The sequence below is a fragment of the Polypterus senegalus genome, chromosome 4 (genome assembly GCF_016835505.1).
Source record: "Polypterus senegalus isolate Bchr_013 chromosome 4, ASM1683550v1, whole genome shotgun sequence".
Taxonomy (NCBI): domain Eukaryota; kingdom Metazoa; phylum Chordata; class Cladistia; order Polypteriformes; family Polypteridae; genus Polypterus; species Polypterus senegalus.
The window spans coordinates 111,109,700-111,129,898 of NC_053157.1; the positions used below are offsets into that span (position 1 = coordinate 111,109,700).

General features: G+C 34.6%; 1 protein-coding gene across 5 annotated transcripts in view; it reads left to right on the top strand.

Annotated features, from left to right (window-relative positions):
* Positions 1–20,199, top strand: part of nek1 (NIMA-related kinase 1) — a 225,527-nt gene that overhangs the window by 77,606 nt on the left and 127,722 nt on the right. The window lies entirely within an intron of this gene.

Sequence of the window (20,199 nt, forward strand, 5' to 3'; positions counted from 1 at the left end):
AAGGCATATTGCTGTCTGTGTAAATGAGCCCCTGTGGCGTTTCCTGGCTGAATAATTTGTTGGCTTAAAGTACAAATTATTATTGGATTTGAAGTGAATCTGATCCAACAATTTCCTAAGTAAAGAATAAAGTCTGTTGCCTACTAGACAACTCCAACTTGGGCTTTATAATAAATGTCCAAAGAGAGACATTTCTTCCAAGAGAAACAAAAATCCTCTTCTTTCATTTTCCTCACATTTTAACAGATGTTCAGAATTGTCTTGTTTAAACACCAGTCCTTATTGTTTTCCTAGCTTTTATCTATTCCACCATTAATTTTCTTATTAGTTTTTGACCAATCCACAAGGACATGACCCTTAAGTCATCCTGGGAAATTAGTTTAAAGGTACAGTATAGCTAAATCAAATCAAGTTATACTATACTGTATAAATGCATATTCACCAGGAATTAAATATAAAGATACTTGGAAGGAAACCCAAGTAAGCAGCACCACTATGGTTGTTTATTTTTGGTATCATGGTATCATTAACTTTGAGTCAAGTTTGCTACCTTTATGCAACTTGGGCCTAATGCTGTCTTTGACTGTGTTCTTGAAGTGTGACAGCCAAACAGCATAACCCTGTCCAGAATCCGTTGGAGATATTAAGGCAATTACTTTTTTTATTAAGGAAAGAATAGATTTATCTTTCTTTTAATGTAGCCTGCATTCGTGTAGGTCTGTATGACCCCACTGAAGTGTCATAACACCATCTTCAAAGGAGCTGGAAGTAGTGCTGCAGTCAAGACCACTTTTGTTGAGTTCAAAACACAAGTTCTGAGGCTACAATTAGTTGAATTTAAATAAATTGTCTTGAAACCAAATCAAGACCAAGTCTGAATATGAAGCTGAGTTCAAAGTAAATCTTTTTCAAAATCAATCTTTAACTAGAATTCAACTGGTTCTAAACAAATTAGGGAAGTCTCTGACAGAGTCATTTGAGACTTGCCTATGTTACACCCCTGCAGATTCAAGTTAGGTAATACATTTAATCATGGAAAAAGTTATTACCAGTGTCCTGGGCTATTGTTCAGGGCTTGGGTGTTCAAAGCTTAAATGTCTTTCTGAACATGTAGCCCAAATCCCAAACCAAAAATCACATCATGATCTGATAATCTCATCATACTTTGAATAACAAAAAATAACAAATACTTATTATCTTAACACAATTTTTACAATGTGATGAATTGACTGAATAAATGTTTTTCAGATTCATGTTTTATTTGTTATGAACAAAGAGTGAAACAACCATATACAATCAAAAAGTTGCATTATTTATCTAGAGTATGGCTTTTCATTTGGCATTAAAACTATATAATTCCCACCCTCATGAAGCATCTTCTGCTGATTTTGCATTAAAGTAAATGTCACCTTAAGAGGGCTGAAACTTCATACTAGAAATCACATGTAATTATTATGTACTCCATAGATCCACATTATCCTTCTAATATATTGTGCCAGTAACATTTTCTGTTTTGATAAATAATGCATAGGTAAAACTGTGCAGAGCACCCCGTCCATGTTAACTTATTAAACCAAAAAATCACTTTTAATAGAATTTGGTACATGTTCCTTACACCTCTTCTAAATAAATGAGTTACTACTTTCTAATATGTTTTTTGTACTCTTTCCTTGTAAGCTATGTGTATGTGCTAATCTCTGCCCTAAAGTGCCGGTACTCTTCAGTGTCCTTTACACTACCAAAAAAGTCAGTAGATGCACTTTGAGATATAGGAGGAATGGAAATAGATATTAATAGTTCTGTGTACTTTTTGCCGTTTTGATTTAAATTGTTAAACATAATACTGTAAAACCGATTTCAACTCCCATTTCAAAGGCCTCTGTAATTCATAACCAGGGCTGTAGAACTTATTTGGCCTTTCTGCTGCCACCAATTGAACTATGGGACTTATAAAGCAATAAGCATCACCCCCCTATTGCGATATGCATATCTCTGTGCCCCTGAATGTATTATCTTCTAGGTACTCCCAATAAATATATGCTCTTCTGTCAATTCTGTCCTTTTTTGAAAATGTGTGCTCTTTTATAAACAATTTAGAAAATTTACATGTGGCATAACATTCAAGTGTGCATCTAGTAACTTAACTAATATGAAAGTTGATGCATGTCACAATTTTTATTTACTTCATCCAAGTTTCAGTTGTTATATTCTTGCTATTAAATGTTTTTGTGAATAAATCATATTAAAAAATAGTGGTAATGGAATGCAATTACCTATGTTAGTAAACTACATTAAATATGTGTGTGTTTTTTTATTTTTTAAGAGAACTTTAAATGGGGTTAAAAATGAAGCACAAATAGGATTATGGAGGCTCAAAAGAATTCATGAACAGCAGACAGCAATTCAAGTGATGTAAAAATGCATCATTTGATATGTGTTAGTGAATGAAGGTCTGTGACTAACTGTTCAGTTTTCTTAAAGTAACATGGAAGTGTACCCAAAAGACAATTTCCCCTCTGGGATTAATAAAGTATATCAAATCAAACTAAAAAAACAGAGTAGTATCCAATAATTAGCAATTGAAAAAGTAAATACAAAATGACCATTACTAGAATAAAATCATTATCAATATTATCCTTAGAAAGGAGAAAAGTAATAATACATTTTATTTATATTTATATATATATATATACATCACCTTTCCCATGCTCAAAACTGCATTAAATTCCCCATGTAAATATTAATTAAAACACAGTAATTTGTTAAAATTATATAAATAAGTACAAACTTCAAAAGAATTGGATTAATTGTATATAATGGGAATGCACAATTTGACAAAAAATTGATTCCACTCTAAACATACATAGAAACAAAAGTGGGTACAAATAAACCATAGATTGTTTTTAGTTGTTTGTGTGTTATACCACTAAGTAATCAAATGGCAATCCTGCCTTGTCCTTTCTATTATTGGACAGTGTAGACTTCTGGCTGTTACTGTGGTTACATTTCATGGGGCGTTTGTAGGATTTGCAGAGATCAGGGTCATGCCCACCTTTGTGATAGCCATGCACTGTTACACACAGAAAAATCTTAAGAGCTAAGTTTCAAATGACTTGTACTTGTCTGTAAAATGGAAAAGCGGGGGCATGTCCCCTTTAGGTTTCATGCAAGTAGTAAGTGCATCTTAAATAAAATGGTTACCATTGATCAATTTTAAGAACATGCAGGGGTTTGCTGCAATTTTTAATGTATATCGGGAACTGAAAGGTTATTAGTTGAAACACCATTTAGGTTTAAGTTGATAAAGTTGGTTCTTTACAATAATAATCCGCAAATATTAGTTCAGTCAAATCTTATTTATACTTACATAATTGCTTTCCCCTTCCATTTATTTCCAGAGAATTGACTTTATTTTATTTTATTTTTTATTGTAACCTAATGGTTAACTTACCTAAAGCAGGGGTTTTCAATGTCGGTCCTGGGGACCCCCTGTGGCTGCAGGTTTTTGTTCCAACCAGATTCCTAATCAGTGACAACATCTGATAACATTGATCTCATTTAATTGGCTTTTTTTTTTTTCTTGTATTCGACATTCAGAAAAGCATAGCAGCATGATTTTTATATCTATAAGACATTTATAAATATTTCTGCTTTTGCTCTAGATTTAAATGCTTAACTCTCTTTTGTTGATTTCATTATATTTTGCCCTTTCTCTGTGCAGTTTTTCCCCCTTCATTGTATCTTAATAATGACAACTTAAAACGAGCAGAGCAGACACCCAGGCAAACAATACTAAATAATCAAAGGCTGCAGCGACTTTAGAGTCAGACCCACTAATTAGTAAATAATGGATTAATTGAACAATTAGAACACCTAGAAACGTAGAATGAAAATCAAGATGAAAATACTGTTAAAAAGAAAAATACATTATTCCTATATAACTGCTTGGTACATTTTTATATATATATATATTTATTTTTTTTTAGCAAACGTAGTTTTCTAATTAATATATTGTTCCTTAAACACAGAACTTGGGAAATATCAGTTTGCTTAATTAGCCCAGGAGTTTAATTAAAAACAGAAGCTGATTGGAACAAAAACCTGCAGCGACAGGAGGGGTCCCCAGGACCAACATTGAGAACCCCTGACCTAAAGCAGCAGCAGAAGGTGCTGCTATGTGAGCTGTTTGCTCTTGTGCACGCTTCCCTGCGTCTGACTGACTTGCTTGGGCATCCAAGCAGCTGTCAGATGATTTGAAGAGGAAGATGTACCAAATATACAAGTTCAAGCAAAATCTCTTAAAGTAAAATTGAAATAGTAAATAAAATAAATATAGTAATAGTGAAATAAAACTAATTTGTAGTTGAAGTTGCACAGAACGTTTCTCCATTTTTAGATGAACGAGTTTGAAATTTGCCAATGCTTTCGAAGAAAGATTTAAAAGTCTCAAAATTTTGGACTGTCTCAACAAATTTCTTTGAAAGGGGACAATATAAGATTAGAACCAAATGCTAATTTTTCATTGGATAAATTATTTCAAAGTCAAATTTTCTTTTTTCTTTTCATCACCTTTATCTAAAGGTACTGATTAAATGAAGATCAAATCTATATCCACTTACAGCACCCTCCACAATTATTGGAACCCCTGGTGTTCTTTGGCTTCTAATACATTTTTTCCCCAAAAAAATATAGGCTCATAACACAAAAAAGAGAAAAATCCAACCTGTAATTGAAGTACATTTACTCATTGGGAAATAAATCCCACATTAATAAATACATTTTTTACTTGAAATCATGTGTGCCACAATTATTGGCAACCCTAACAATTCCTATAAAATAAATGTAACTGAAGCATTTTTGTAATTTCTAGTTTAGTTTTTAAAGTTGATCAGAGTAAATTGGAACTTATAATTAGTAATTAATGACTTCCTGTGTCCCTGGGGTATAAACATGATGTGACACAGAATCCTATCGCTCTTAGCCACTCTTCAACATGGAAAAGACAAGAGAACATGCCATTCAAGTAAAGCAGATGTGTGTCGACCTTCATAAGTAAGGTAATGGCTATAAGAAAATAGCTACGTGCCTAAACCTGCCTGTATCTACAGTCAGAGGAATAATAAAGAAGTGTAAAACTGGAACAGCGACAAACAAGGCTGGATGAGGACCCAAGTTTATCTTGCCACCACACACAGTGAGGAGGATGGTAAGAGAAATAAAAAATCTCCAAAGCTCAGTGTTGAAGAACTGCACCAAAGAGTGGTATCTTGGGGGTCACAAAGTCTCCATGACAACCGTAAGATGCTATCTCCATGCCAACTAGCTGTTTGGGAGACATGTAAGGAAAAAGTCTTTTCTCACCTACAATCACAAACGTAAACATCTGGAGTTTGCTAAGCAGTACTATGGGCTTCATCTGGGACTGTGTGCTTTGGTCAGATGAGTCTAAAATTGAGCTTTTTGGCAACCAACATTCTAAGTAGGTCTGGCGTGAATCCAAGAATGAGTATGTGGAAAAGCTCCTCATGCCCACTGTAAAGTATGGTGGAGGATCTGTGGTGCTGTTTCTCTTCCAAAACCTCTGGCAACCTTGTTAGGGTGCATGGCATCATGGTGTCCTTGAAATACCAGGACATTTTAAATCAAAATCTGGTGGCCTCTGCCAGAAAGTTGAAGGTGGGTCGTCATCGGGCCCTAAAATATGGCAAAATCTACCAAAAAAATGGTTCAGCAGACACAAAATCAAGCTCCTTCCATGACCATCTCAATCTCCAGACCTCAACCCCATTGAAAACCTGTGAGGTGAGCTGGACAGGAGAGGACCCAGGTCTCTGGAAGATCTAGAAAGATTGTTCAAAGATGAATAGTCAAAAATCTCTGTCTCTGTATTCTCCAACCTTGTGAAATGTTAGAGGAGAAGATTAAGTGCTGTCTTGCCCAAAATATTAACAGCAGGAGTGCCAATAATTGTGGCACACATAATTACATGTAAAAAAATATTTCTTAATGTTGGATTTTTCTTTTCCCAATGAATAAATGTACTTCAATTAAAGGATGGATTTTTCTCTTTTTTTGTGTTGTGAGCCCTTATTTTTTGGGGAAAAAAAAAGAATTTATTAGAAGCCTAACAACACATATTAATTAGGGGTGCCATTTCCTGGGGTATACTTGCTTTTTCATATGTACTTTTATAAGGAAACGTTTGTGTTGAAAGGTACAGTGTAAGGTTTGATCAATTGTCTTCTACAATTGTCTTCTGCTTGTATTGTGATGGCATTACTCCACACCATGCACTTTTACCCAGATGATCAAACTGGTTCTGGCGTGTTTCCACTCAGAGTTGGGTGCTGCCGTGTTGATTTGTCTTTTTAAACTGACATGGTGTAAGTGAGTTAATGTGTACACAATACGGTGCCTCATGATGTACAATATCCTTTACTGGCTTTTCCCTTGTTCAGAAATATAAATCGGTGCTTTTTTTGTCACATGGTTTATGTTTGTGTTTGTAAGGGCCATTTTCCTAGTTCTATAAGATTCATGAATATTTTACTAGGTGACAATGCATAATCTATTAGAGGTTCCTGTAACCCCCGTTAATAGAATTGTATTGGTATTTTCCTGTTATTTTCTAATAGCTTTGAGTGAACAATGTTCTCCAGTTAGTGTCTAGCCTTGCCTTGTGTAAGGTATAGAGGCATATGGTTTTTAACCGTGTTTATGTTCGTGCTTACGCACGTGACTGTGCCTGGGCACATGCCTATGTGCCAACCGGCCTACGGGCCTTTTGAGTATGAAGTAACTCGTAATAGCACTTTTATTTAAGTGTTGAACCGTATGCTTAAGGCATATAGAAGAAGAAATTAAGAACCTTTCAGTATAGAAATAACTAAAGTTTCTCAAGAAAAGCTAAGTTTATAGAAGATTTCTTTTTTTTTTTTTTTTGCCCTTATTTTACGTGTGTAACTATTTTTCCTTTATTCTTGTGTGGATTATTTGCTCCACTAAATATTTTAAAACAAACTTTTGGACTGTGAGATTTCTTTGACACGTGTTTTACCCATGCCTGACTTTGCCTTATGCATCGGCGGCATACAGCATTGCTTTTTTGTTTTTGCTGTCTCTTCAAATATAGGATAAAAAAATGTAACTTCTTTTAAGTTCAAATGTTCCAACACAACTTTACATGTTTTGTAAAATTTGTGATTTTTTTTTTCCCTTCTTTTATTCAGTTAACAGCAATACAAATGTGTCCAGGACACATGCTTCCGTTTTAATGTGTTTTTAGAAATGCAGCTCATGTTTTGAACCTCCAGTATATAACCCTTCATTAACCCTGGCAGAAATATTAAGACAAGGAAAATACAGTACAAAAAAAAGTATTTAACTTGCTTTTAAAGTTTTTCAGTGGAGTTTTTGATGTTTGTAGTTCCACCTTTCATTGGAGACCAGGAAGCATTGTTCTTGGTACAAAGACAACTTCACATCTGTGCCAAAGGGGATTCTGGCTTTGAGGTTGACTGACAAACCTTAAATACCCTCACTTCTACCACTTTAGCATAGTCAGTGAGCCGTTTGTGTGTTCTGCTTACTGTCATATATGGATTTAGCTCTCTTCCACCTTTAATTATCTGCCAAAACTTGCTGTAATCAGTTAAAGCATTTTACAGATTTCATATTGCCAGCAGAAAATCTTCAAGTCTTGTTCATAATTCATAAATGTAGATACAGTACTCGGCATAATGTAGTATACCCCAAAATCTTTTCGGAAAATGATGTGTGTCTCTTTTGAATTAATACTTTCTTTGGGATGCTATACCATACAACTGTCCAGAAAATCTGGTTTGTTGTTTTTGCACAGACACATAATTTACAAACAAAATTGGAATTAGACTATGGTACAAAAATAGTACACCCCAGTGGAGGTCTTAGGAATAACACTTAATAAAATCAACAGTAATTCAGCAACTGATGACTCTGATCAGTCATCACAAAGGTGACCACCAAATAACTGTTAATTAAAGGTAGTACTGTATTTAACAAGTAAAATCTCTCTTTCAATGCTGACAACAATGGCACCACATAGAAAAATGTTGCAAGACTTGAGAAAGTAATTTCTTTACACAGAAAAGGTCAAGGCTACAAGAAAATTAGTAAAGGATTTCTAAATATATGGAATACAGTAGCAAAAGTGATTCTGAAGTTCAGAAAGGTTTGAATTTTGTGGCAAGCTGTCTGACACATCCTGGCCGTCCACAGAAGCGAACACCTTGATGTGAACATTTTGTGATAAGATGAGTTGACAAACATAACCATGCAAGTTCATCACAGTTGGCTAAAGCAGTAGAAAGCCAAACTGGGGTGACTGTGAAAGGACAGGCTGAGCATCATTCTGTAGCCAGCCTCTGAAAGAGCTCATTCTACATGAATGATGAAAGGTACATGTGCTGGTACGTTGCAGTCTAGTTCATTCCATGTCCAGAAGAATTGGTGCTGTTCTTCAAAATCATGGAGGCCATGCAAAATATTAGTTGTTGCAAAAATGAATACACCCTACACCAAATTACACCATATCTAATTTGAACAAAATGTATTTTCATATCTTAAAAATGTTGCTGACCAACCCTTTGTTGTTAATAAAACAAATGTTTAATAAAACTCAGTTGTGTCAAAATTCCAAAAATTGTTCTGGTGCTCCATTGACCTCTGCACAACTATTTCATATGCCATGAGGTTTATGTTAGCTATTCCAAGCAGGGCTTGCATTTTCTTGTAGAATCTTTTGTCATACTATATTTCTCCCAGCCAGGGTCAGCTAATGTTTCTTCACTAGATACCATATTTCATTAAGTATGTGCAACAAATTAAAAGTTATTGGTAAAGTCCCAGTCACTTATAAGATGTTTAAAACATTTTAGGTTTTTTGCTGATAAATTTTTATGCTAATAAATTTGAGAGGGCTGAAAGGGTAGAGTAAATACATAACACTTTCCTTTTAACATCAGTAATATGTATACAATAGAGAACACTATTGACTAAAATCTTACATCGTCGATTTCCAGTCTTGCACCATATACCATTGATCACCACTCCAGTGAAATGAAATAGACAAACTAATGGTGCAAGAATTGGGTTTCTTCACAGGTGATTGAAAAATGATCTTCAGTATTATTTTGCAATATACTGAGCAAAATAAGCACTTCAGTTTTCCAACATATATTTCTTAAACTATAAAAGGGTGATGGATGTTTTATTCTTTTCTGCTATATCATTTTAATTAACCTTGGGTTAAGTAGGTGTATTCATTTTATTTCTCCCAATGAAAATCTCTTGAATTATGCAAAATTGTGCTTACTCTTACCCAGATAAAAAATCTCTTGAAACTTAAAAGTGCAACAATATTTATTGCACAGTATCTAAAAGCATTATCACTGAGTAGTAATTTTACAATACACTTATGTATCAATGGAAATCTTAAAATGTTTTACATAAAATTGACCACTTAATATTTGAAATGAAAATACTTGTTAACAAAATATTTTTATAGTACACTTCGAATGCTCCAGATTCACTGGCTATTTTGGATTAACTGATGTGGATCTTGCCATAACACTTAACTTTGATTACATAGGTCAGTTTATAATCACTTGTTTGTGTGAGTAATATGAAGTGTTAAGCTATGGACCCTACCAATAAAAGGTAAAATCACTGCACAACATGATATAGAAAATATTAAATCAATGAAAGAATATTAATGACAATTACTCCAATAAGGGATAAATATGGAATACCACACCATTTCTGTTGGTTTGTAGATTTGACTGTTGTGAACTAGATTTTTTTCTTTATGTACTAGATTTCATGAAACACTTAGGATTATCATGCTATAAGCTGAGTGAACTTTCAAGTATCTTTTGATTTGTCGTTATCGTGGTATTACACCTTTTTTGTAGCTTTATTACTGTAATAGTTTTTCATAACTTTTACTAAGCTGATCTGTATATTAATCTTTATTTTCTTCCAAAAGTTTTCCATTTCGTTGACCATTCCCATGTGGCCATATCATGCACTACTAAATGCCATAATTTGTAGCTTCATGTAATTAAATGACCTAGTGGCTGAAGGTACAAAAATGTGTTATATTGCATTTTGTTCTCCTCCTTGCCACATTATTAAAAGCATTTGTAGAGGAGGGGCCAAGCACAATTTTCTTGAAACATAAAGTTCTTTGATTCATCTTAATGACTTTCCTTACTTTTAGTGAGTCTTTGCAGTCTGAAAATTTTTTTTTTTTTTTAATTGGACATGTGTTTTTTTTATAAATGAGATCAGACTAACTGGCCATTCTAGAGGTACAGAATATTTGTATAATACAGTAGAAATTGTACACTCTTCCCTCAAAAGAAATAAAAATTTCAATTGCTTAATACTTGTAGGATATTTCAATTTGTGAAACTGCTGTTCTGCTGTAATTGTCAGTGACCTTCGGTTTCATGATCTTCACGTTTACTGTCAGAAAACTATCACAGTACTGTTTAGCAAAATGTGATGTTTCTTCATCATGGTATTCCTGGAATAAGGTTGCTGATTTTAAAATTTCGCTGTTGTTTAAGAAGGGCAAAAAAGTAAGAGGAGAGTTAAATGAAACTTTGCACTCATTTTACATAAAATGTTTAATATCAGAAATTATTTGATCTTTCAGGGCATAAACATAATCCTGACTAAATTTTTAGTGTACTTCATATTTTGCAAAACATTATTTAGCATGGCTTAAAGTGCATTATGAATGCACATTACTGCTTGGTAGACATACATGTTGGATCTAAAAGTGTTCTAACCTCCAAGAGAAAATTCTTTATAGATACTGAAGTTAAGACAAAGATAATACACTGCCTGGTCAAAAAAAATGTCGCCACCTGGATTTAACTAAGCAGATAGGTACGAGACTCCTATTGGATAATTACTGCATGGGCGATTTATCTTTCAGCTGGCAACACGTTATTTAACCCCAACTGGTGCAATGAGTTGCTTCTCATTTTTTAAACAACCATGTTGAAAGACGCATCTCGTGGTTGTGGAAAAAATGTTAGCCTGTTTGAGAAGGGTCAAATCATTGGCATGCATCAAGCAGAGAAAACATCTAAGGAGATTGCAGAAACTACTAAAATTGGGTTAAGAATTGTCCGACGCATTATTAAAAACTGGAAGGATAGTGGGGACCCATCGTCTTCGAGGATGAAATGTGGCCAGAAAAAAATCCTGAATGATTGTGATCGCCGATCACTTAAACGTTTGAAATCAAATCGAAGAAAAACAACAGTAGAACTCGGGTCTATGTTTGATAGTGACAGTAAGAGCTTTTCTACACGCACAATGCGAAGGGAACTCAAGGGATTGGGGCTGAACAGCTGTGTAGTCTTAAGAAAACCACTAATCAGTGAGGCAAACCGGAAAAAAGGCTTCAATTTGCTAGGGAGCATAAAGATTGGACTCTGGAGCAATGGAAGAAGGCCATGTGGTCTGAGTCCAGATTTACCCTGTTCCAGAGTGATGGGCACATCAGGGTAAGAAGAGAGGCAGATAAAGTGATGCACCAAACATGCCTAGTGCCTACTGTACAAGCCTATAGGGGCAGTGCTATGATCTGGTGTTGCTGCAGTTGGTCAGGTCTAGGTTCAGCAACAGTATGTGCTCCAAGAATAAGGTCAGCTGACTACCTGAATATACTGAATGACCACTCCATCAATGGATTTTTTCTTCCCTGATGGCACGGGCATATTCCAAGATGACGACAATGCCAGGATTCATTGGGCTCAAATTGTGAAAGAGTGGTTCAGGGAGCATGAGACATCATTTTTACACATGGATTGGCCACCACAGAGTCCAGACCTTAACCCCATTGAGAGTCTTTGGGATGTGCTAGAGAAGGCTTTGCGCAGCGGTCAGACTCTACCATTATAAATGCAAGATCTTGGTGAAAAATTAATCAAACATTTTATGGAACTAAATCTTGTGACATTACAGAAGCTTATCGAAACAATGCCACAGCGATTGCCTGCCATTATCAAAGCTAAAGGCAGTCCAACAAAATATTAGAGTGTGTGACTTTTTTTTTGGTGGCGACTTTTTTTTTTTTGCCAGGCAGTGTATATACATAATGCATTTTTATTTAGGAGGAATAGCACCAGTTTAATTTCTTTTTTTATTTGTAAATAAAATACATATGGTACTTTTTGTTTTTATTTTATAATTCAGATTAAGTTTTAGACAGGACCATATACTGGTCCTTTTTTCTACTGTTTAATGCGCCTGAACAAAGCTGTTTACAAACCTATACATTATCTTTAACAATGAATCAAACACCTAAGATTAGATTAAACCATGTTGGTCAAGAGAAACCCCCCAGTAAAATTATTAATATCAATATGTTAAACCCATTTACCAATAATCACACCTCATCATACATCTTGATTAGAAAACCAATACACAATTTTATGTAGTGCAATTCTGATATTTGTAAATGGGTTTAACATATTGATATTCATAATTGTACCGGTAGGCTTTTTCTTCACTTGACACAGTTTAATCCTCAGTGTTTTATTGTTGAGTTAAAGATACTATATACTGTAAGTCTGTAAATAGTATTACACTTCTCTCCTATTGTGACGTTCATTTCTGAGTAAGTGTATGTTTGACGGTTAAAGTGATACTCTGAACAAAGCTGACCAGAAAATTTCCAATTTTGTTGTGTTGACTCTTAAATTATCAGTGAGATTTATTTCTAATCTATTCATTATCACTTACATCCCTTATTTGCCAAAATGTAAATACATAAGGAGACAACTACTGTAAATGACTAAAGAGAATGACTGAAAATAATAGCGCTTTATAAATCACCTTGTTGTATTTCCATTAACAATATGTATCTTTACAAAGTCATTTAGAAAGAAGTGGGCTGACTTAAAAAATAAATGAATAAAAAACAATCTTAAAAATAAGCCAATAAGATTGCTTCAGACCTGTGGTAGCCTGTCCACTTTCAGTCAAGTTTATTGTCTTGTGTACACAGTGCAGTGAAATTGATGGTCATGTACTGTATGTATTTAACAATGATGTTTGTATTGATTGTTTTGTATGAGCTTTACTAAATCAAAATCTATTTATCTGACAAATGATGTTACAGCAATAAATTGTGTACTTCAGGGACTACAAGAAGCAGACCATTGAACTTAACAGAAGGTGGCTCAAATATTTTAGGAGATCAAAGCCATAAGCTTCTGTACTGGGGTATGATCAAGCAAGGGGCTCATTTACAAACACAATCCATCTTTAGATTTTTCAATTGGCCGAAACAAAAATTAATATAGGACAAAGCCTATGAGAAGATAGATTGGGTATATGTATTGTATATCATCTGAGCGAGTTTAATTAATAATTGGACAAGTAAAGTTAGTTGTAATATAATTTTTTAAGCATTTGTATTTCAAAAGACCACAGAATGTATAGTACTGTATTTGAGAATATAGATTTATACAGCACTTTAAAGTCATTTACTTCACAAACTGAAAGCTGTAATACTTTTTCTTACACTTTGATGTAAAACAAACCTGTTTGAATGTTTATTCTTCATAATCTGAAGCCTTTAGATTAAAAATAAATTAGTGCCTAATACAAATATGAATGGTAAAATTGATGCATATGTATTAATTTTCAAAAAACAAAATTAATTTTTTTTAAAGATACCCTCCAAATGAGTAGTTTTCATTTGGAACTTTTGAGTAATTTAGAATGATAAAGTTGATCTGCAGTCATTTTATGTTGTAATTACTGTGTGTGACTAAAAATTTAATTTGTGGAATTCTTTCCTCAGTTTTGCATTTGATGCATAAACAGAGTTATGCATACTTGTGTTGTGATAAAGTAGTCTGGGTATAAATAACACAATTAGGTCATATTGACATTGAATTTGGTGTTTACACTTAAACTGTTTGCTGATTCCTTATACAAAGGTGTATATCTCACTTATATAGTCACTGCCATATATATAGTCTCTGTAACTATCTTTTTGTGTATATATACTCTCTTTTGTTAACTGTTTCTTACTAAATATTTTAATTATAGTACTTTCAAAGTAACTTGACTGTAGTTGGTCAATTTGTTATTAATTGCTTACCTACTTGTAAACGTCTAAATTTTGAGTATCTTGCCAAGTGTGTCCAACAGAGGGTACATGCTACCTGGGAATTTGTTCTTTTTAGATATGCAGCTCATACTTTGAACCTGTGTATCAAGGTTATTATAGTTAACGAAAACTAAAATCAAAACTGAAACTATTATTAAAAAAACATTTTTGTAAACTGAAATAAAATAATTAATAAAACTGAAATGAAAAACTAAAACTAAACAAAACTATTAAAGTAGCTGGAAAGACTAGCTGAAATAAAATAATAATTTAGTAAAATATTTTGTTTTCATTTTTGAATGAATATTCTTGCCATTAGTCTTTTTAACACTTGTAAGTTTAAACTCTAAAGCAGAAAGTTATCCACCACGAGCTGCCCGCATATATACCATTCAACTGCGGTTGGTGACGAAGGGCGGGTGTTCACACAGCATTTGTGGTGACAGAGCAAGCTGAATGCGGGTGCGTATAGCTTTTGAAATAGAAAGTGATTTACGTGCTGCCTTTTTTGCTCTTGTTGTGTATCAAGATGTAATTTAAACGGCTGAAATCCAAATGTGATTTTTCTGTCCATATGGTAAAGGTTTTTTTGACCAGCACGAGTGAGTAATGCTTTTTTTTTTCTTCTCAGGTGACTGCTTTTTGTTGACAGTAATTCACCTGCCACTTTGCACAGGAGAAATTGATTTTACTTTAGTATATACTTCTTTTACTTCACTTTAGCATAGTAATCATGAAAAAATTTGACTTTAAGATGTTGATGAATCTTGACATTATAGACCTCCCTGAATCCAAAAATACCATGTTTTGGAATTATTTGTACTCCGATTCAAGTCTAAGAGTCCTTTTCTTCCTAAGCTCCCATGATTTTCATGGTCACACCTGTCGGAACACAGTAGAATCTGTTTTCTGAATTTTGATATCTTTTCAGGCCTGCAGGTGGCAAAATTCTGTCTCTAAGTTGTATAAATTGAGATGGAATCAGAGATCAGTATGTCTGGTAGAAAATAACAAAACCCAGTAAAGGAGATTTTTGAATGAAATAATGAAGGCATTCATTTTAAGCATTCTGTCTTGGAGCGAGATATGTTGTGTGCTGTAGACATTTTGAGTAAAAAACCCTCAAACCTTAACATTCACCTAAATTTCATTACAATTTGGGCAATAAAACAAAAAGATAAAAAGTGCCAACGGTCAGCACAGATTTGTTGAGCACAAATGACTTTAGAAAATATTTCAAAAATTATAAAGTTGTGTAAAATAGTTCATATTCAGTATCTGGTTTTGATTATGCTTTTCTTTATCAGACTAAAACAAAACCAGATAGTAAACCAAGTAGTGTAGTAAGCTTCTACTAACATTTAAACTCCTATCCAATCCATTAAGTGTACAGTTCTGTCAGATTGTGACATAAAACTAAAGTCCGTAGGAGCTCCATGCCAGAAGTACTAAAACTGAAACTAACAGATATAAAAATAAAATAGAAATGTTTTTTGTGAAATTAAAACTAAAAATACACGGTGAAGGAAAACTAAAACTAAACTGAATTTTCAAATGAGGTCACATAAAATATAGAAATAAAAACTAACAAAAAGGCAAAACTATATTAACCTTGCTGCGTATATACCCTTCAGTCACTGTGGAGGGAATATTAAGACAAAAAAATATGGTACAAAAGAATTTTTTTATTTTGCTTGTTTTAAAATGTACCTTTCATTGTTAATATACATTGCAGTGTAATCATACATAAAAATCTAGCTTAAGAGAACCTACTTATACAGTTGTATTTCAGTTCTTCAGTGTGGTCTTTGATGATTGCAGTTTCATCTTTCAGAGTCAATGTTGCATCTGTGCCGATGAGGCTTCTGGCTTCTGAGGCTGCCTGGCATTCCTTGGTCCTAAAAGTAGCCATACTTTTGCTACTGACCAATACCATATATGGAATACCACTTCATCATATTCACTGGGCTGTGTATGGATTTAGCTCTCTTCCTCCAACATAGGACATTCTTTTATTGTCTGTGAATAGTGCATCTCCTCTTATCACTTAAGATCTCTGCCTTAAAGATTTGTTTTTGCTTTAGCTAGGAAAATGTTTATTCTAATCACAATTGACAAAAACCATTCTTAAAATTTGTCTCAAATAGGTAGTTTTCAGCATTGGTTACATTTTTATTACTTATGATACTGTACAGTTGAGGTCTCAAACTACAGTCCTGAAGGGATGCAGTGGCTGCAGGTTTTCATTGTAACCATTCTCTTAATTGGTGACTAGTTTTTGCTGCTAATTAATCACTTTTCCTTTCCTTTTAATTGACTTGTTTTTTAAGATTTGCTCCCCTGAATTTCTTCAGTGTTCATCTGAATTGTTTCTTTTCTTTCCTTAAATGGCACCCAAACAGAAATGAAACTTCTTGAAGTGAGCCAACAGAAGACCAACTAAGTCAGGGCCTCAGACTCCAATAAATTTCACTCCAACCAGTTGCTTAATTAGGTGCTGATTCATAATTCCATGGCTTGTTGCTGCTCCAAAATTATTGATTTTTCTCTTTTCTGAGAGCACTGTTAAAATGTTTTGTGGACCTGAGCAGCAATTTTCCCCAAACGTGGCTTAGGCATTCCATCTCTATAGTATTTGGAGAACTGCCATACTTGCATTTTTTCCATTTGTTGATTGGACTATGTATTACGTATTTCTGTATGAATTAAGTATCTTGAAATTCTCTTTGGAGCATTGGATCTAGTGATCCTTCACATCAGGTGTCAGCATTCTGTACATAAATCCAACTAATGTTTAATTTTTCATAAATAATTTATTCTACAGATAAATTCTTCAATGTCTTGAAGTGCTTCCTGCAATGGTTCCATATTCTGAGTGACTGAGGAACAACTGAATTATTCGTATATTGATAATAATTTGTATTTACTGGGGCAGAAAGCAGGATATATAAAGTACAGCAGAATTTTATTTCTATTGCAGACCAAGCTTGTGTATATTCATCAATTTGTTTCAATGTCCAGGGGCCTCATGTAGAATGCCATGCGTAGAATTCACACTAAAGTATGGCATACAGACAAAACTGGAATTGCGCATACACACAAAAAAATCCAGGTACATAAAACTGTGTGCATGCCATGTTCCACACACTTCCCCTTTAAAAATCCCAGACAACGTGAAATTTAATGCATGTGCCTGCAGCCTCACCCCAACTCCTCCCAGAATTTTACATATTTTAATATGCAAATCAATAGAAATAACACCCTTCTGTTTAATATATTACACTATGGCAAAAGCATGTGAAAAAAGGATTTCAGTGAATGCAAAGTGGAGGCAAGGAGAAAATTTACTATTTAGTTGCTTGTACTACTGCTTAAGCCAACGAAGGATGTTATGGAGTGATACAGCGCGGAGGATACCATCAAAAGTTCAGTCAGTCATTATTCATCCTGCTATATCCTAACACAGGGTCATGGGGGGTCTGCTGGAGTTTAAGTTCAGAAAAAAAAAAAAAAAGGTCAGATATTAAAGTCAACGTGAAAACTGTCTGTTTAATCTGTTTCAGACAATATTGCAAAAGCTGAATCTTGTGCTGAAGACGCGATGATGGTGCTGCTGTGCCCAGTACATTTTCATGCAAGGGCTGCTCACTCACGCTGAGCGACCATCTGGCTGTGTGTGCTGATGGACGGTGTTCTAGAGTTACAAATAGCAATAGGAATAATGCATTTTATTTATATAGCGCCTTTTTCATGCTCAAGGCGGTGTAAGAGGTGTGGCCAATGAACTAAGGAATATAAGGGCTATGTTATGTGATATTGACAACAAAGTAAATTAATTGATTAAAAAATAAATGCTGCATCTGATTACCTGTTTTTACATTCAGCTAATTACGTTCAAATTAAGTTGTAATGCTGTCCAATATGGCTGATACATTGGTGGGTCAGGTTCATCGTACCACATCTCTTCAGGTACTGGCAAGCCACAATTGTGTGCCACATTATGCAGCCTGCTATATGCTTGCACAGTGTGACACACTTTCTGTGGACTACAGAGCAGCACATTAATAGAGTGCTTTCTGTTTACATAAGCAAATTCATTCTCTGAAATTGCCTTTATAGTGTAGTGTTGGAGTTGAGCACCACAAAGGATTGATTCTCTGCTCTTTTGAGGTGACTCTCTCTCTCTCCTTAAAAGGACTACTTGCCTTTTGCTGCATTAGTTGGTAAAAGCACTTGCAACTGTGCAGAGCTGCAGTTTTTATAGGCTCTCCTGCTATAAATGATGTAATGCCAGCTCATTCTTTTGGTGATTCGTCCCTGGCTGATGTAATTTGTCTGACGCCATTGTAATAGCAATGTGTGTGCAGCTGGCTGTTCTGATTACATTTGGATAACCAGACATTGGTGCAAATTGCACTTTCATGTTTGCCACTTCAACCACCGTGTATGGAAATCTTATATATCTGGATGATAAGTGGATAATACAATCCCATACATCTGGCATGACTCAGTGATGTTTGTGAAATATTGATCGGACACACGGAAAAGCTCCTGCAGCTGAAAACCTGACAATGGACATAACTTGCAAAGGAGCAGGTAGAGCACAATTCCTCAGTCTACCTTTGTAAAGCCAGTGTCAGTTCAGCACACAGCTCCAAGAAGATGGCTCTTGGAAATCGAAATTAACTTGGAAGCCAGTCATCATCATCTCTAAATACGTGCTTTCTTCTGATTTATTCCATTTGTGATGTCTTCTAACAACACTAAAACAGCTATGGTAGTTGGAATAGTTTGGCCATTCCATGCACCATTAAACTGTAACAGAATTAGTACAATCAAGTGATTTTAATCTGTAACCAATATGGAATTCATTGCAGTGTATTTGATAAATCCCTCATCACTGATACGAATTTGAAAAAGGGATACCGCACAGAAACAGTAGCACTGCTTTGAGGATGTGTGCTGCCAGTTTGCAAAACCGAGCAGAAACTTGCAAACACTCGGTCAGAGGCTGCCGTGAAAAGGTGCGTGGCTTTTACATCGTTTAGTTTTATACTTCTCGAACTGAGCGTGGAAACGGGCTTATGCAACATTTTTGTGCGTACACACCATTTATACATTTATTAATATTATGAAAAGGTCCAGGATTAAAACACTCAGAGAATTGTATATAGATAACGTATTCTGCTTCTTATGAACAATTACGCTTCGTATTTGATTTCCCATCAACACAATTTTTCCACTACTTTCAAATCAGAAACTGCTAAAAGGAGCCTACCCAATTTTCTACTCTTTCCACCCGTTTGATTTTCAGAAGAAATACGGATCAGTCTTGAAGAGATACTAAAATCTCTTCTATTCAAAGATTCTAGGGTTCAGTGGGGAAAGGATCTTTCTCTTAATATATCAAAAAAGGTGTTCGAGATTCATAGAACACACTCTAGCTGCATATGCATAAAGCATTCAATCATTCACATTTATCTCGTTTAAAATTGTCTGAAATATATCCAGGGCAAGATTCAACAAGTGAATGCTGCAATCTAGCTCCAGCTTTACTGGTCCACATGTTTTGGAAGTGCACCAAATTAACATAAGTTTGGACAAAAAACTTTGAATGCCTATCAGACAGCTTTATTTTGAAAATCGTTCCTTACTCATTAACAGCTTTGTTTGGTGTTCTCCCAGGTGAGCTTAAACTGGAGAAGGACAAATTGATTTTAATAGCTTATACCACACTACTAGCACATAGACCTATCTTGCTTAACTGGAGGAATTCCGGCCCACCTGTTATAAGTCAGTGAGTAACTGATGTTATTTAATATTTGAAATGTGGGAAAAGTCTAATTCCTGCTTAGAAGATCAGTTCCTAACATTTTAAAAATTTGGCAAGATTTAATTACAGTTTTTCTTGATCACTTAGACACATTTCTTGAAAGTAAGCCCCATTTCGCAAACCTTTACACAATTTCATAACTGTACATTCAACTCCCCAAATTTCCAGGTCAAAACCAAACTCCCTA